Consider the following 15230-nt stretch of genomic DNA (forward strand, 5'->3'; position numbering starts at 1 on the left):
TGCAATAATTATAGTGGCAGAGGTAAAATAGGCTCGTGTGTCCACGTCTATGCCAACTGTAAATATGTGATGAGCTCATACAATAAAGCCTAAAAACCCAATTGATACTATAGCTCAGACTATGCCTAATACCCGAATGGTTCTTTTTTTCCGGAGTAGTAAGTTACAATATGGGAGATTATTCCGAAGCCTGGTAGGATAAGAATATAAACTTCAGGGTGACCGAAAAATCAGAATAGGTGTTGGTATAGAATGGGGTCTCCTCCTCCGGCGGGGTCGAAGAAGGTGGTGTTGAGGTTGCGGTCTGTTAGTAGTATAGTGATACCGGCGGCTAATACAGGCAAGGATAAGAGTAGTAAAACTGCTGTAATTAAGACTGATCAAACAAACAGAGGGGTTTGATATTGGGATATTGCGGGAGGTTTTATATTAATAATAGTTGTGATAAAATTGATAGCCCCTAAGATAGAAGAAAATACCTGCCAGATGAAGTGAGAAGATAGTTAGGTCTACAGAGGCCCCTGGGTGGGATAAGTTTCCCGCTAAGGGGGGATAGACTGTTCAACCTGTTCCGGCGCCAGCTTCTACTATGGCTGATGCGAGAAGAAGTAGGAAGGATGGTGGAAGAAGTCAGAAGCTTATATTGTTTAGACGGGGAAATGCTATGTCAGGAGCGCCAATTATCAGAGGTACTAGTCAGTTTCCGAAACCTCCAATTACGATGGGTATAACTATAAAGAAAATTATGACAAACGCATGGGCTGTAACGATAACATTGTAAATGTGGTCATTGCCTAATAGGTTACCGGGCTGACCCAATTCGGCTCGAATAAGAAGGCTTATAGCCATACCTGTGGTTCCAGCTCATGCGCCAAATAATAAATATAGGGTTCCAATATCTTTATGGTTTGTAGAGAATAACCAGCGGTTAATGAGCATAGGTAGGAAAAAAAGGGTAAAATGGCTGAGTAAGCATTAGGCTGTAAATCTAAGGACAGAGGTTGAGTCCTCTTTTTACCAGCCCCGAGGTGATTTTCATGTTGAATTGCAAATTCAAAGGAGCAGCTTAGACTTCTGCCGGGGCTTCTCCCGCCTTTTTTCCCTGCGGCGGGAGAAGTAGATTAAAGCCAGTTGATTAGGGTATTTAGCTGTTAACTAAGTTTTTGTGGGTTTGAATCCCATTGATCTAGTAAGGGCTTAGCTTAATTAAAGTGATTGATTTGCGTTCAGTTGATGCGGAGTAGAGTTTTGCAGTCCTTATTATGCTTCAGAAATTAAGCATATTTAACTTACTAAGAGCTTTGAAGGCTTTCGGTCTAATTTAACCTAAATTTCTAGAAGATAGCTAAGATTGTGGGGGAGATTGGTAAGAGGAGAGTAGTAAGAATAATAAGTGGGGGAATGAGAGGAGTGGGCTTTGTATTTTCGAATTGTCATTTTATTTTTGTATTGTTGGATGTGGGGAGTAGTGTTATAGAGGTAATATAAATTAGGCGTAGGTAGAAATATAATTAAGTAGGGTTATAATAATTATGATGGTGGGTATAATAAGTTGTTGTTGTTTTTAAGTTCTTGGATGGTAATTCATTTCGGTAGAAAGCCGGTTAGTGGGGGTAGGCCTCCTATAGATAGAAGGGTAGATGATATTAATGGTATCAATCAGGTTAATTTGTTTCAGGTGCATGATAATATTAGCGTTGTGGTGTTTGAGTTTAGGTTTAGGGCTAGAAATGCAATGCTTGTTATAATAATATATATAAATAGATAAAAAATTGTAATATTTGGGTTATATGTAAGTGTTATTATTATTCAGCCTATATGTGTGATTGAAGAGTATGCTAGAATTTTACGTAGTTGTGTTTGGTTGAGGCCTCCTCAGCTGCCCGCCATTATGGATAGGATTGATAGGGTTAGGAGAATATTTGTATTAATTGACGGATAAATTTGATATATAATTGAAATAGGCTAGTTTTTGTCATGTAAGGAGAAGTAAGCCGGGGATTAAGGGTGTTCCTTGGGTAACTTCTGGAATTCAAAAATGAAAGGGCCATTCCTAATTTTATAGCAAGGGCTATTACTATAATTAAGGATGAGAATTGGTTAGGGTTATTTATTATGGCTCATTGTCCAGGGAATAAGTTATTATATATAATTGCTATTATGAGAATTATAGATGCGGTGGATTGTATAAGGAAATATTTAGTGGCAGCTTCTGTGGAGCGAGAATTTGCCTTTTTAATTAAGATTGAGGTGAAAGCTAATATATTTATTTCTAGGCCCGCTCAGACGAGAAATCAATGGGAGCTCAGTGCTGTAATGGAAGTGCCTATGATTATGGTAGAGTAAATAACGAGCTGGGCTAGTGGGTTAATTAGTACGGGAAGGGTATAACCAACATTTTCGGGGTATGTGCCCGATAGCTTATTTAGCTGACCTTATTTTAGAATGGGGTGTGATAGGTAGCACGGAGGAATTTGAATTCTCAGGAGTAGGTTCGATGCCTATAGTTCTAGAAATAAGAGGATTAAGCACCTCTATTATTTACTCTATCAAAGTAACTCTTTTGTCAGACATATTTCTAGTTTTGAGGGGGGATGCCAGAGGTTATAATGGGGATTGAAATATATCATATGAGGAATGCTAGTGTGAGGGGGAGAAAATTTTTTCATAATAAGTGTATAAGTTGATCATAACGGAATTGAGGGTAGGTTGCTCGAACTCATAAGAATAGGGAAGTTAAGAGGAGTGTTTTGGTAATAAAGCATGTTGTGAATATTCTGGTGAATGGATGGGATATAATGTTCCTAGGAAAATTGTAGTTGTTAGGGCGTTTATTATAATAATATTTATATATTCGGCTATGAAGAAAAGGGCAAATGGGCCTGCAGCGTATTCAATATTAAAGCCTGAGACTAGTTCTGACTCCCCTTCTGTGAGATCGAAGGGGGCTCGGTTGGTTTCTGCTAGTGTGGAGGTAAATCATATTATAGCTAGAGGTCATGATGGTAGGAGAAGTCAGAGGTGTTCTTGTGATGAGTGCATGGAGGTTAAATGAGCCACTTATTAGTAAAACTGACAGTAGGATAATGGCAAGAGTTACTTCATATGAAATTGTTGGCCGGGCGCGGTGGCTCAAGCCTGTAATCCCAGCACTTTGGGAGGCCGAGACGGGCGGATCACGAGGTCAGGAGATCGAGACCATCCTGGCGAACACGGTGAAACCCCGTCTCTACTAAAAATACAAAAACTATCCGGGCGAGGTGGCGGGCGCCTGTAGTCCCAGCTACTCGGAGGCTGAGGCAGGAGAATGCGAAACCTGGGAGACGGAGCTTGCAGTAGCTGAGATCCGGCCACTGCACTCCAGTCCGGCGACAGAGCGAGACTCCGCCTCAAAAAAAAACAAAAAAAAAAAAAAACAAAAAAAGAAATTGTTTGGGCAACTGCTCGTAGTGCCCCGATTAGTGCATAATTTGAATCTGATGCTCAGCCTGATCATAGGATAGAGTAAACAGCTAGGCTGGATGTAGCTAGAATGAATAAAAGTCCTAGATTAAGATTAGTTAGGGAATTAGGTAGGGGGAGAGGTATTTGTTTGGACGAACAGAGGCAAGATGGCGCACTTCCGGGTTCTTCATCCCCCCCCCCCCCCCAACTTTCCCCGCGCGCGCGAAAATGCAGCCGACGCCCGGGAAGGTGCAGACCAACTGGGCATGCGCCAGGTGACGTCAATCTGAAGAGACCAAGATTTACCTGGTCGCACCTGCGGAACGCCCCCGGACACGCCCGTGCCCCGCCTATCGCCTCCCACTCCCAGAAAAGCCGCTGCGGACCAGTGCCACGCGCGGACTTCCCAGCTTCCCCACTGCGGTCGGGACTGCCGGAACTCCGTCCGAGGGCAGCATGGAGAACTCTGTGGCCTCAGTTGCCGGAGGCCAACAGACCTCTCCTTACCCACCTTCTTCCCCTGAAGCTAGGTGACCAAAATAAACTTGCAGTTTTGCTCCTACCCTTGCCTAGTCGCTGGTTCCTTTGCGCCCGCTCTAGTGGTCTTAGAAAAACAGTCAGTTGGTGCCGAACCCGGGAGGAGACCCCTCCTCGGGGCCCCCAGGGCCTGTGGAGCCTCCTCCTCCTCCTCGCTCCACGCCGCAGACGGACCAGGACCTGAGACCCGCTTCCCTCACTCTCACGGCCTCTCTGGGGTAAGTGCCCTTGTCTCCTCTTTACCTCCCTCGGCCAGAAATCCTGCGCAGGTCCGGGGTCCATTTGGAGCCACCACGTGGCTCGGGAGACCCATTCAGGACGGAGACGTCCGCCTGAAGGTAATCTCCACTTAGGCTTCAAGAGCCTCTCGTCTGTCTCTGCTGGTTCCAAAGGACGCTTTGAAGCCAGGCAGGGATCCATTCCCATGTCCATTGGGTCCATTGTTGTCGGTAAAGAGGAAACAAATGGGAAACCCCCAGTCCAAATTTCCAAAGAGCACTCCCTTGGGGTGCCTCCTAGCCAATTTAAAAACTTACAGCTTGAACAAGACCTTAGGAGGAAGCGGGTTTTCCTTTCCACTGTGGCGTGGCCCCGATACAAACTAGACAATCAGTCTCAGTGGCCACCGGAGGCACCCTAGATCGCATGTTCTGACCGACCTCAGCAATTTCTGCCAGCGGTTAGGCAAGTGGTCTGAAATTACGTACATACAAGGCTTTTGGCCTTACGCTCTCGTCCCGACCTGTGTAGCCGGTGCTCTTCGGCCCAAGTTATGCTAGCCAAGGACGCCGGCTCACAGGAACCCGAAAAAGAGGAGTCTTCATTCCTTTCTGTTCAGCCGGAGGATCTAGGGTTTCCCTCACTTCCGCCCTATACTTCTCCTCCCTCCGCCCGGACTCCTCCTTCCTCTTCCTTACCTACTAGTAATCCACTCAGTCCCGTGCTTCCTTCGGGGCACCCAACTGGCTGTCTTGAGTCTCCTGTCTCTGCACACACCCGCTCTAAGTGCCCTGCTGATGCCTCCACTCCTGCCCCACACCTCCTACAGTGTTAGCACCTTTGCGAGAGGTGGCGGGGGCGGGGGGGTAGTCAGAGTACATGTCCCTTTTTCATTGGCCGATCTTTCCAAAATTGAAAAGCGTTTAGGGGATTTCTCAGCTAATCCCACCGTTTACATAAAGGAATTTAGGTATCTTTGTCAGGCTTATGACTTAACTTGGCATGACCTCCAGGTTATCCTAACCTCCACCCTAAACCCTGAGGAGCAAGAGCGCATCGTAGCGGCCGCCAGGCAGCACGCCAACCAACTACATTTAACTGATGCCACCATCCCACTAGGGAGCAAGCAGTCCCTCGGCAGACCCAGACTGGAACTACCAAGCAAACCAGCCTGGGCGCCGTAGGCGAGACATAATGGTTCAGTGTTTGTTGGCTGGTATGCAACAGCCTCAAACAAAACTGTAAATTTTAACAAATTAAAAGAAATTATACAAAATCCAGAAGAAAATCCAGCCGCATTCTTAATAGGCTGACTGAGGTTCTAACCCAATATACCCGGTTAGATCCGGCCTCCCCCACAGGGGCACCATTTGGCGTCTTATTTCATTTCTCAATCAGCTCCTGACATTCGTAAGAAACTTCAAAAGGTAGAGGATGGTCCTCAGGCACCAATACAAGATCTGGTTAAATTAGCCTTTAAGGTCTATAACTCCAGAGAGGAGACGGCTGAGGCAGTGCGACAGGCACGCCTCAAACAGAAGGCCCAGCTCCTAGCAGCGGCTTTACAGCCCAGTCGTAACCCCAGGCCAGAGAGTACACACTCCGCAGACTCCAAGGCTACGAAAGGAGCCTGCTATAAGTGCGGCAAGGCAGGACACTATGCCAACAGGTGTCCGCAAGGTCCCCGAGCCCCAACGCAGCCTTGCTATAAGTGCAAGGCGTCAGGACATTGGGCCAATGAATGTCCTAAGCCTCGTCCACCAGCAACCCCCTGCCCTGCTTGCCAGCAGGGAGGACACTGGAAGTCTGATTGCCCCACCCTGAGAACAGGTGCTGCGTCTCCACGTGACCCCCTTTCCCAGGATCCTGGGAGCTCCTTCCAGCTCCTACATCTGGACGACAACGACAACTGAAGGTGCCGAGACTCGGGGACCCCATCACCCTCGCCGAGCCGCGGGTAACTCTCCTGGTAGCGGGTAAGACAATCAATTTTTTAATCAACAGCGGGGCTACCTATTCTGTTTTGCCGTCCTTCTCTGGACCTAGCCTTCCATCCGATATCTCTGTAGTAGGAGTAGACGGAAAGCCATCCACCCCACGAAAAACTCCACTCCTTAGTTGCTGCCTGGCCAACAACTACTTTGCGCACTCGTTCCTCATTATACCCTCATGCCCTACCCCCTTACTAGGCCGAGACATCCTAAGCACCTTAAAGGCCTCCATATACATTCCCACCAACTCATCACTCCCTTCAACCCCCTCATGACCTGTTGCTCATGCTTTGTGCAAGTGCACAGGCTCCTCCTATGTCGCCCCCACCCCCCACCTTCCTATTTCTGTACACCCTCAAGTGTGGGACACTTCCCCCGGTCATAGCTGCCCACCACCCACCAGTTCTCGTCAAGCTCAAAGATCCCACTCGTTTCCCAAACCGCCCCCATTCTCTCTCTCTCCGACACATCTACAAGGTTTAAAGCCAATTATCACGCGACTACTTAGCCAACATATTCTTGTCCGCACACATTCCCCCTGTAACACTCCAATACTTCCAGTTAAAAAGGCAGACGGAACGTATAGGTTAGTACAGGATCTTAGGCTAGTCAATGAAGCCACCCGTCCCACGCACCCTGTAGTTCCCAACCTTACACCCTTCTGTCCCATATCCCCACCAATTCTACTTATTTTACTGTGCTAGACCTTAAGGATGCTTTCTTTACTATACCCCTACACACAGACTGCCAGTTCTTTTTGCTTTCACATGGGAGGACCCAGACACACATACCTCCACTCAACTGACGTGGACAGTCCTCCCACAAGGGTTCCGGGACAGCCCCCATTTCTTTGGTCAGCCTTAGCGAAAGACCTTGCCTCTTGCCTCTCACAAAGAGCAAAGTTCTGCAGTATGTAGATGATCTCCTAATCTGTAGCCCTACCAAACAAGACTCTCTTCTAGACACTGCAACTCTCCTCAACATTTAGGCTCATTAGGTTATAGAGTATCTGAACACAAGGCCCAAATTTCTTGCCAAACCGTCATATACTTAGGAATTGAAATCACCCCAACAACCCGGTCACTAACTACTGACCGCATGGCCCTAATACGTAACCTTCTTCCCCCTCAAGATGCAAAAGAAATTCAATCCTTCCTAGGTCTAATAGGTTTCTTCAGACATTGGATCCCCAATTTTGGAATCCTAGCCAAACTTTATACGCTGCAGTTAAAGAAACCCCACATGGGCCTTTGTCCAACCCCAAGTTAATCTCGACTCATTTCACCCGCTTAAAAGCTTGCCTTCTCTCACAACCCACTCTCTCACTGCCTGATTTCCAGCGTCCCTTCCAACTCTTTACAGATGAAAGGCAGAAAGTGGCAGTTGGTCTCTTAGCCCAGCCTGTCGGTAACCCCCACCGTCCTGTGGCCTATCTATCCAAACAGCTAGACCCAACTGTACAAGGCTGGCAACCTTGTCTGCGTGCGCTAGCAGCAGCAGCCTGCCTGACCCAGGAAGCAAAAAAGCTCATTAGAGGCAGTAATCTGACAGTCTTCTCCACACACCGTCTTCAGGATCTCATCTCATAAAAGTATTAGCCACTTAACTCCATCCCGGCTCCAGCTTTTCCATGTCTTATTCATAGAAGACCCACTGTTACTTTAGAAGTTGCTCCTCTCTAAATCCAGCCACTTTACTGCCAGGCTCTCTTAAACCACTCCATACTAAACATTCTTGTCCTGAGGTTCTGGAGGCCCAGCCCCCAGCCACCTACACTTGCATGACCACCCCTTCAGAATGCACAACTAACCCTATTTGTGGATGGCAGCTCCTTTATCAACCTCAAGGAAACAGACAGGCAGGATATGCAGTAGTTACCTCTTCCACAGTTTTGGAGGCAAAACCCCTACCACAAGGGACCACATCACAGCAGGCAGAACTCACTGCACTAACCAAGGCACTCCTACTATCAAAAGGAAAAACAGTAAACATATACACAGATTCTAAATATGCTTTTCTAATCGCACACACTCATTCAGTTATCTGGAGAGAGAGAGGGTTTTTTAACCACCGGCGGTACCCCTATTATTACAAAAACCAAATACTCAAACTACTAGATGCACTGTCGGCACCTTCCAAGGTAGCCATTATACATTGTAAAGGGCACCAAACTTCATCTAACCTGGTAGCAGCCGGCAACAATTTCGCTGACATCACTGCCAAGTCAGCCGCCGGATTTTCCACCCCTAAGCCTCCTTCCGCCTGTTTTCTCTCCCCCAGTATGCCCCTAATTACACTCAGGAAGAAAAGGCTAAGCTATTACAAAATCCAACAGCCAAACTAGCTACGGGTGACTGGATTATATTAATAACAAACTAGTTATTCCTGAAACACAACTCCATACCATTCTAACAGACATACATAATTCTTTACATATAGGACCCAAAGCCTTATATAATTTCCTAAATCCCCTCCTCCACTGTCCAACACTACAAAAACACTTACTTACAATCAACCAGCAGTGCTCTACCTGCCTAAAGGCAAATCCTCAAGGCGCATTGCGTAATCCCCATCCCAGCCATCAACTCAGAGGATACCAACCAGGTGAAGATTGGCAAATTGATTTCACACATATGCCAAAACATAAAAAATTCAAATACCTCTTAACCCTTGTGGACACCTTTTCCGGGTGGATCGAGGCCTACCCTACCACAGGAGAAACCGCTAACATTGTTGCCTCTATACTCACTGAACATATTATCCTAGGTTTGGCCTCCCGGTCACTCTTCAATCTGATAATGGTCCAGCATTCATCTCTAAGGTAGTCCAACAGGTGGCAGCCCTCCTACACATCACCTGGAAACTCCACATCCCTTATAGGCCCCAGTCTTTGGTAAGGTAGAAAGGCTAACGGACTCATCAAACAGCAGCTCACCAAACTCTCAATCGAAACCCGGCAGTCGTGGGTAACTCTCCTTCCTTAGCCCTGACCCAGCTGCGGGCAGCACCTCGAAGCCCAACAGGTCTCAGTCCATTCGAATTAGTCTACGGACGGCCCCTAACCTCCAACAAATACCTTCCCTGCCAGCCCCTTTGGCGAACTACCCCCATATCTCACTCTTCTCAGACACTCCTAAGACAACACGCTGAGTTAGCACACCCTCCTCCAACAGACGCCTACAACCCACATCTCTCCCTCAGTCCTGGAGACCAAGTATACATAAAAGATATCCAAGCCAAAGACTTACAGCCCAGGTGGAAAGGCCCATACATTGTCCTCCTGTCTACACATACAGCCGCAAAACTCCTAGGACACACGCATTGGATTCATATCTCCCAGCTAAAGAGGGCCCCCACTGGGAACAATCAGTGGACATCAGTTCAACTTTCCCCCACTCGCCTCAAACTTACAAAACTTTCTTAACTAGTTCATGCTCCCTGACCCCTGGCGCTTAGCTCGCTTTCTCACCATCTTCTACATAAACCTATCAGACTTTCAATACCAACCCCAGACCAGATCTACTCCAGACAATAGTCCAGAGCAGTGGTTCTCCCATCTCCTAACCTTCATTGAACATCTCCAGTGGCAAGGGACACTCCGTGACTACACGGAAAATGAAGTCTCATTTTATACTATATTGCTGTTTCACTCATTCACTCAGACCTTTGCTAGTCCGCCTACTGTATGGCAATTTTTTCTCATCACTGAAACTTGGCCACAAGACAGCCGAACACACTCAGTAGTACATAGCTCTGCCAGTTGCCTTCCTTAAGGCTATCAAACTTCTCTCCACACAATAGAGACCCCTTTCTCATGGCTCGCACTTATCTGCCAAAGGCTAGACTTAACCTACACTGTGAATATAACCATCTCTCCCACTGCTTCCTCTGTGAGGCTTTAGAAGGCCCCCACCTAGTGGCAGCCCCCTGCCCATGGCCTTCAACACAACTGGTCAAACCCCACAATTCACTTACACTCCAGGCGCCACTATACCAGAAATCCAAACTGCCCAATCCTTCTTTCGTTATTCAACTCCAATTCATCCTGAGGTAATCATGCTCAGGCACCCAATGGAGGCCACACAGCCCCCATTGAAGGCTATTCTCGTCCAAACTGCCCAATCCTTCCTTTCCGTATTCAACTCCAAATTCATCCTGAGGTAATCATGCTCAGGCACCCAATGGGCCACACAGCCCCCATTGAAGGCTATTACTCGTGCAACTGATCTCTCTAAAACTCTTAACCATACAGCCATTAACTGATCCCTCTATGTCTCCGTGTCCTTGGTCCCCAGTCTAACTTTATACAGCCAGGCAGAAGTAGCAGAGCTTTTCCAGCAACTTTCCATGCCACTACGACACCCCCAAAAAAAAAAAAAAAAAAAAAAACGGGCTGTTTCCTCCCTCTAGTTATTGGAATCAGCTGAAAGCCTGGCCTCCCTGCAGCGCCGAACTACCTCAATAGCCTAAGTAGCTGCCCAAAACAGGCGAGCCCTAGACTTGCTTACAGCTGAAAAAGGAGGCACTTGTCTCTTCCTTGGAGAAGAGTGCTGCTATGTTAGCAAGTCAGGCCTAGTAGACACTAACATTCAAACCCTCAATAAAATAAAAAACCTGAGATACAAAACCTTAACACCCCAACCTTGCGGGACCTTCCTTCTGGTTTTGCCCATATTCCGACAAATGCTTCCATACCTCGTTCCTATACTAATACTGTGTCTTATTTTATTTTTCATCCGTGCGTCCAAATGCCAACCATGGGCCCCGACCTTAACGACGCCCCTTAACAGCAGGAAGTAGCCAGACAGACCACGGCGCCCCTTTATCACTATTACCAATAAAGGTTGGACTGTTTGGACGAACAGAGGCAAGATGGCGCACTTCCGGGTTCTTCATCCCCCCCCCCCAACTTTTCCCGCGCGCGCGAAAATGCAGCCGACGCCCGGGAAGGTGCAGACCAACTGGGCATGCGCCAGGTGACGTCAATCTGAAGAGACCAAGATTTACCTGGTCGCACCTGCGGAACGCCCCCGGACACGCCCGTGCCCCGCCTATCGCCCTCCCACTCCCAGAAAAGCCGCTGCGGACCAGTGCCACGCGCGGACTTCCCAGCTTCCCCACTGCGGTCGGGACTGCCGGAACTCCGTCCGAGGGCAGCATGGAGAACTCTGTGGGCCTCAGTTGCCGGAGGCCAACAGACCTCTCCTTACCCACCTCTTCCCCTGAAGCTAGGTGACCAAAATAAACTTGCAGTTTTGCTCCTACCCTTGCCTAGTCGCTGGTTCCTTTGCGCCCGCTCTAGTGGTCTTAGAAAAACAAGTCAGTATTCATAGGAGGAGGGCAATGAAAAAGGCTAAGGCTGGTGCAATAATGTAGAGGGTGGTGGTAGAGGTTGAAGGTTTTAAAGGTTCTTTGGTGAAGAGTTTTATTGCATCGGCAAAGGGTTGTAGTAGCCCATAGGGGCCTACAATATTAGGCCCTTTGCGTAGTTGTATGTAGCCTAATAGTTTTCATTCAGTGAGTGTAAGAAAGGCTATGGCAGCAATGATGGGTAAAGTGATAAGTAGAAGGTTTATTGTGAACATAATGCTAAGAAGAGGAGTTGAACCTCTGATTATAAAGTCTTAAATTTTATGCAATTACCGGGCTCTGCCATCTTAACAATCCCTGTTCTTGGGTTGTGTGTGTAGATTTTTATTAAATTGAGAGTAGGTCATTTATGGAGGGAAGGCACTTTGTGAAGTGGGCCCTATTTCTCTTGTCCTTTCGTACAGGGAGAAATATATAATAGATAGAAACCGACCTGGATTACTCCGGTCTGAACTCAGATCACATAGGACTTTAATCGTTGAACAAACGAACCCTTGATAGCTGCTGCACCATCAGGATGTCCTGATCCAACATCGAGGTCGTAAACCCTATTGTCGATATGAACTCTGGAATAGGATTGCGCTGTTATCCCTGGGGTAACTTGTTCCGTTGGTCAAGTTGTTGGATCAATTATATATACTGATTCGCTTTGACTTGTGTAGTCTTAGGATGGTTTATTCGGAGGTTTAATTATACTCCGAGGTCACCCCAACCAAAATTTCTAATGCAGGGGCAGAATATGTTAAGTCCGTGGATTTATATAGAATTTTGGTTGCATTAGTAGATAGAAGCTCCACAGAGTCTTCTCGTCTTATTATTTTATGCCCGCCTCTTCACGGGCAGGTCAATTTCACTGGTTGAAGGTAAGAGACAGTTAAACCCTCGTGTTGCCATTCATACAAGTCCCTATTTAAAGAACAAGTGATTATGCTACCTTCGCACGGTCAGGGTACCACGGCCGTTAAACATGTGTCACTGGGCAGGCAGTGCCTCTAATACTAGTAATGCTAGAGGTGATGTTTTTGGTAAACAGGCGGGGTTAGATTTGCCGAGTGCATTTCCCACCTCCCCTTTTGTCTGGAAATGTATCCTTCTTGAGGAAATCCCCTAGGAGCAAAGCCAAGAGAGCACAGATAGAAAATACTGACCCCTTTGGAAGCACTTCTGTCCCTGTCCTCGGCAATCATCTTAGGACGGAGAAGCCTCCAAGCATCGGGAGCAGGAGAGGGTGGTGGTGCTGAGTCTTGCGTGGAGTCGGCCTGTTCTCTGGGAATAGCAGCGTTTTCAGACATGCTGGCTAGAACTCACTGATGATAGTTTTGTGAGATTTATTTCAGATGCCGTGTGTTATTCAAAAATGGAGCCAAACTCTTTCATCAAATCATGTAATGGAATATATATTTTTTCCTTTTATTTCATCTTTAAAATGTTTAATATTTTCTTTGAATTAAAAACAATTAAAATTTTAAAAATATTTATTTTTTGAGATAGGGTCACCTGGACTGGAGTGCAGTGGTGTAATCATAGCTTGTTGTAACCTGAAACTCCCCGGTTCAAAGTCTCCCCTCACCTCAACCTCTTGAGTTGCTGGTGCTATAAGCACTTGCCACCATACCCGAATTTTTGTTTTATTTTTTTTGTAGAGAAGAGGTCTTCTTATGTTTCCCAGACTGGTGCTCAAACTACTGGGCTCCAGTGATCCTCCTGCCTTGGCCTCCCAAAGTGCTGGGATTACAGACAAAAGCTACAGCCTTCTTTGCTTTGCTCCTAGGGGATTCCCTCAAGAGGAATGCATTTCCAGACAAAAGGGGAGGTGGGAAGTCGCCCTGGCTGTAAAATGTTTAATATTTTCTTTTCTATTTCTGATATAAAAAGAGGCCAGGCACTGTGGCTCACACCTGTAATCCCAGCACTTTCAGAGGCCGAGTAGGGCGGATCATCTGAGGTCAGGAGTTCAAGACCAGTCTGGCCCACATGGTGAAACCCCGTCTGTACTAAAATACAAAAATTAGCCGGGCATGGTAGTGGGTGCCTTTAATCCCAGCTACTCTGGAGGCTGAGGCAGGAGAATTGCTTGAGCCTGGGAGATGGAGGTTGCAGTGAGCCGAGATCTCACCACTGCACTTCAGCCTGGCCAACAAAGTGAGACTCTGTGTCAAAAAAAAAAAAATCTAGTGGTAGTAAGAAAATGTTTCAATACTTAGACTTCATTGGGTCCATTTAAAAGATGAATGAAATAGTTTTTATTTTGATGTCAATCATTACAATAGTTGGGAAACTATATCTCTTGCAACAATTTAAATGTATAGTGAAAATTTTATATATCATCTTAAAAATATAAGAGAACACACATAGTTTTAAAAAGTTTTTAAATTCTGGTTTTTTTTTGAGATGGAGTCTCACTCTGTTGCCCAGCCTGGAGTATAGTGGTGAGATCTAGGCTCACTGAAACCTCTGCCTCCCGGGTTCAGGCAATTCTTTTTTTTTTTTTTTTTTTGAGACGGAGTCTCGCTCTGTCGCCCGGGCTGGAGTGCACTGGCCGGATCTCAGCTCACTGCAAGCTCCGCCTCCCGGGTTTACCGCCATTCTCCTGCCTCAGCCTCCCGAGTAGCTGGGACTACAGGCGCCCGCCACCTCGCCCGGCTAGTTTTTTGTATTTTTTTAGTAGAGACGGGGTTTCACAGTGTTAGCCAGGATGGTCTCGATCTCCTGACCTCGTGATCCGTCCATCTCGGCCTCCCAAAGTGCTGGGATTACAGGCTTGAGCCACCGCGCCCGGCCAGGTTCAGGCAATTCTTGTGCCTCAGCCTCCCAAGTAGCTGAGATTACAGGCACCCATCACCACCCCCAGCTAATTTTTATATTTTTAGTAGAGATGGGGTTTCACCATGTTGGCCAGGCTGGTCTTGAACTCCTGACCTCAAGTGATCCAACCACCTTGGCCTCCCAAAGTGCTGGGATTACAGGTGTGAGCCACCGGGCCTAGCCAGAGAATACACATAGTTTTTTAAAAACTTCTTTCAGGAGCTGCGTCAGTCAGGATCATCCAGGGTATGCTGCAATTATAACAATCTCGAAATCTTAGTGGATGTAAAAACAGAGATCTATTTCTTGGTCACACTTCCCTTCTGTAGTGGGTTGGTGGTGGCTCTGAGTCATGAGGGAGAGTGACACAGGCTTTGCTCTTGCTCCTGCCACATGGCCCACCCAAGCACAAGAGGGCAGGGAGCAGTCCTTTCCCATGGCACTGGAAGGTGAGGGTGGGAACAGGTGATGAGCAGCCTCCGTGAGCTACCACAGTGAGCGCAGCATTTGAAGACCACTGGACCAGATCATAAAGCTTTTTTCCATGGTGTAGAGAAATTCCACTAAGGCTCCTGGAAAGAGGGGGATGTGATCCAGGATGCCCCTTTCTCCTGCCCACAAAATGAGGGAAGAAAAAGAGGGGCAAAAGGAGCAGTGAGGGCCAGAGTGCATGTACTGTTGGCTTCATTTGCAAGTTGAAACTACAATGGGGGAATGCCTGATAGATGTGGATAGATTCAGGGAACCCCGGGTCCCCCAGGGTCTGTGGGTGCACGTGGAGAAGCCTTTCACGGCATGGTGCAGGACTGACAGGGAAGCAGCGGACACATGAGCCCGAGGCAGGGCTCCCAGCAGCCCATGGCC

General features: G+C 47.2%; 1 protein-coding gene across 1 annotated transcript in view; it reads left to right on the plus strand.

Moving 5' to 3' along the window:
* The window catches only part of LOC117084245, a 49505-nt gene that overhangs the window by 14167 nt on the left and 20108 nt on the right, over nt 1-15230 (plus strand). The window lies entirely within an intron of this gene.

The sequence above is a fragment of the Trachypithecus francoisi genome, unplaced genomic scaffold, assembly GCF_009764315.1.
Source record: "Trachypithecus francoisi isolate TF-2019V2 unplaced genomic scaffold, Tfra_2.0 Contig00460, whole genome shotgun sequence".
Lineage (NCBI taxonomy): Eukaryota > Metazoa > Chordata > Mammalia > Primates > Cercopithecidae > Trachypithecus > Trachypithecus francoisi.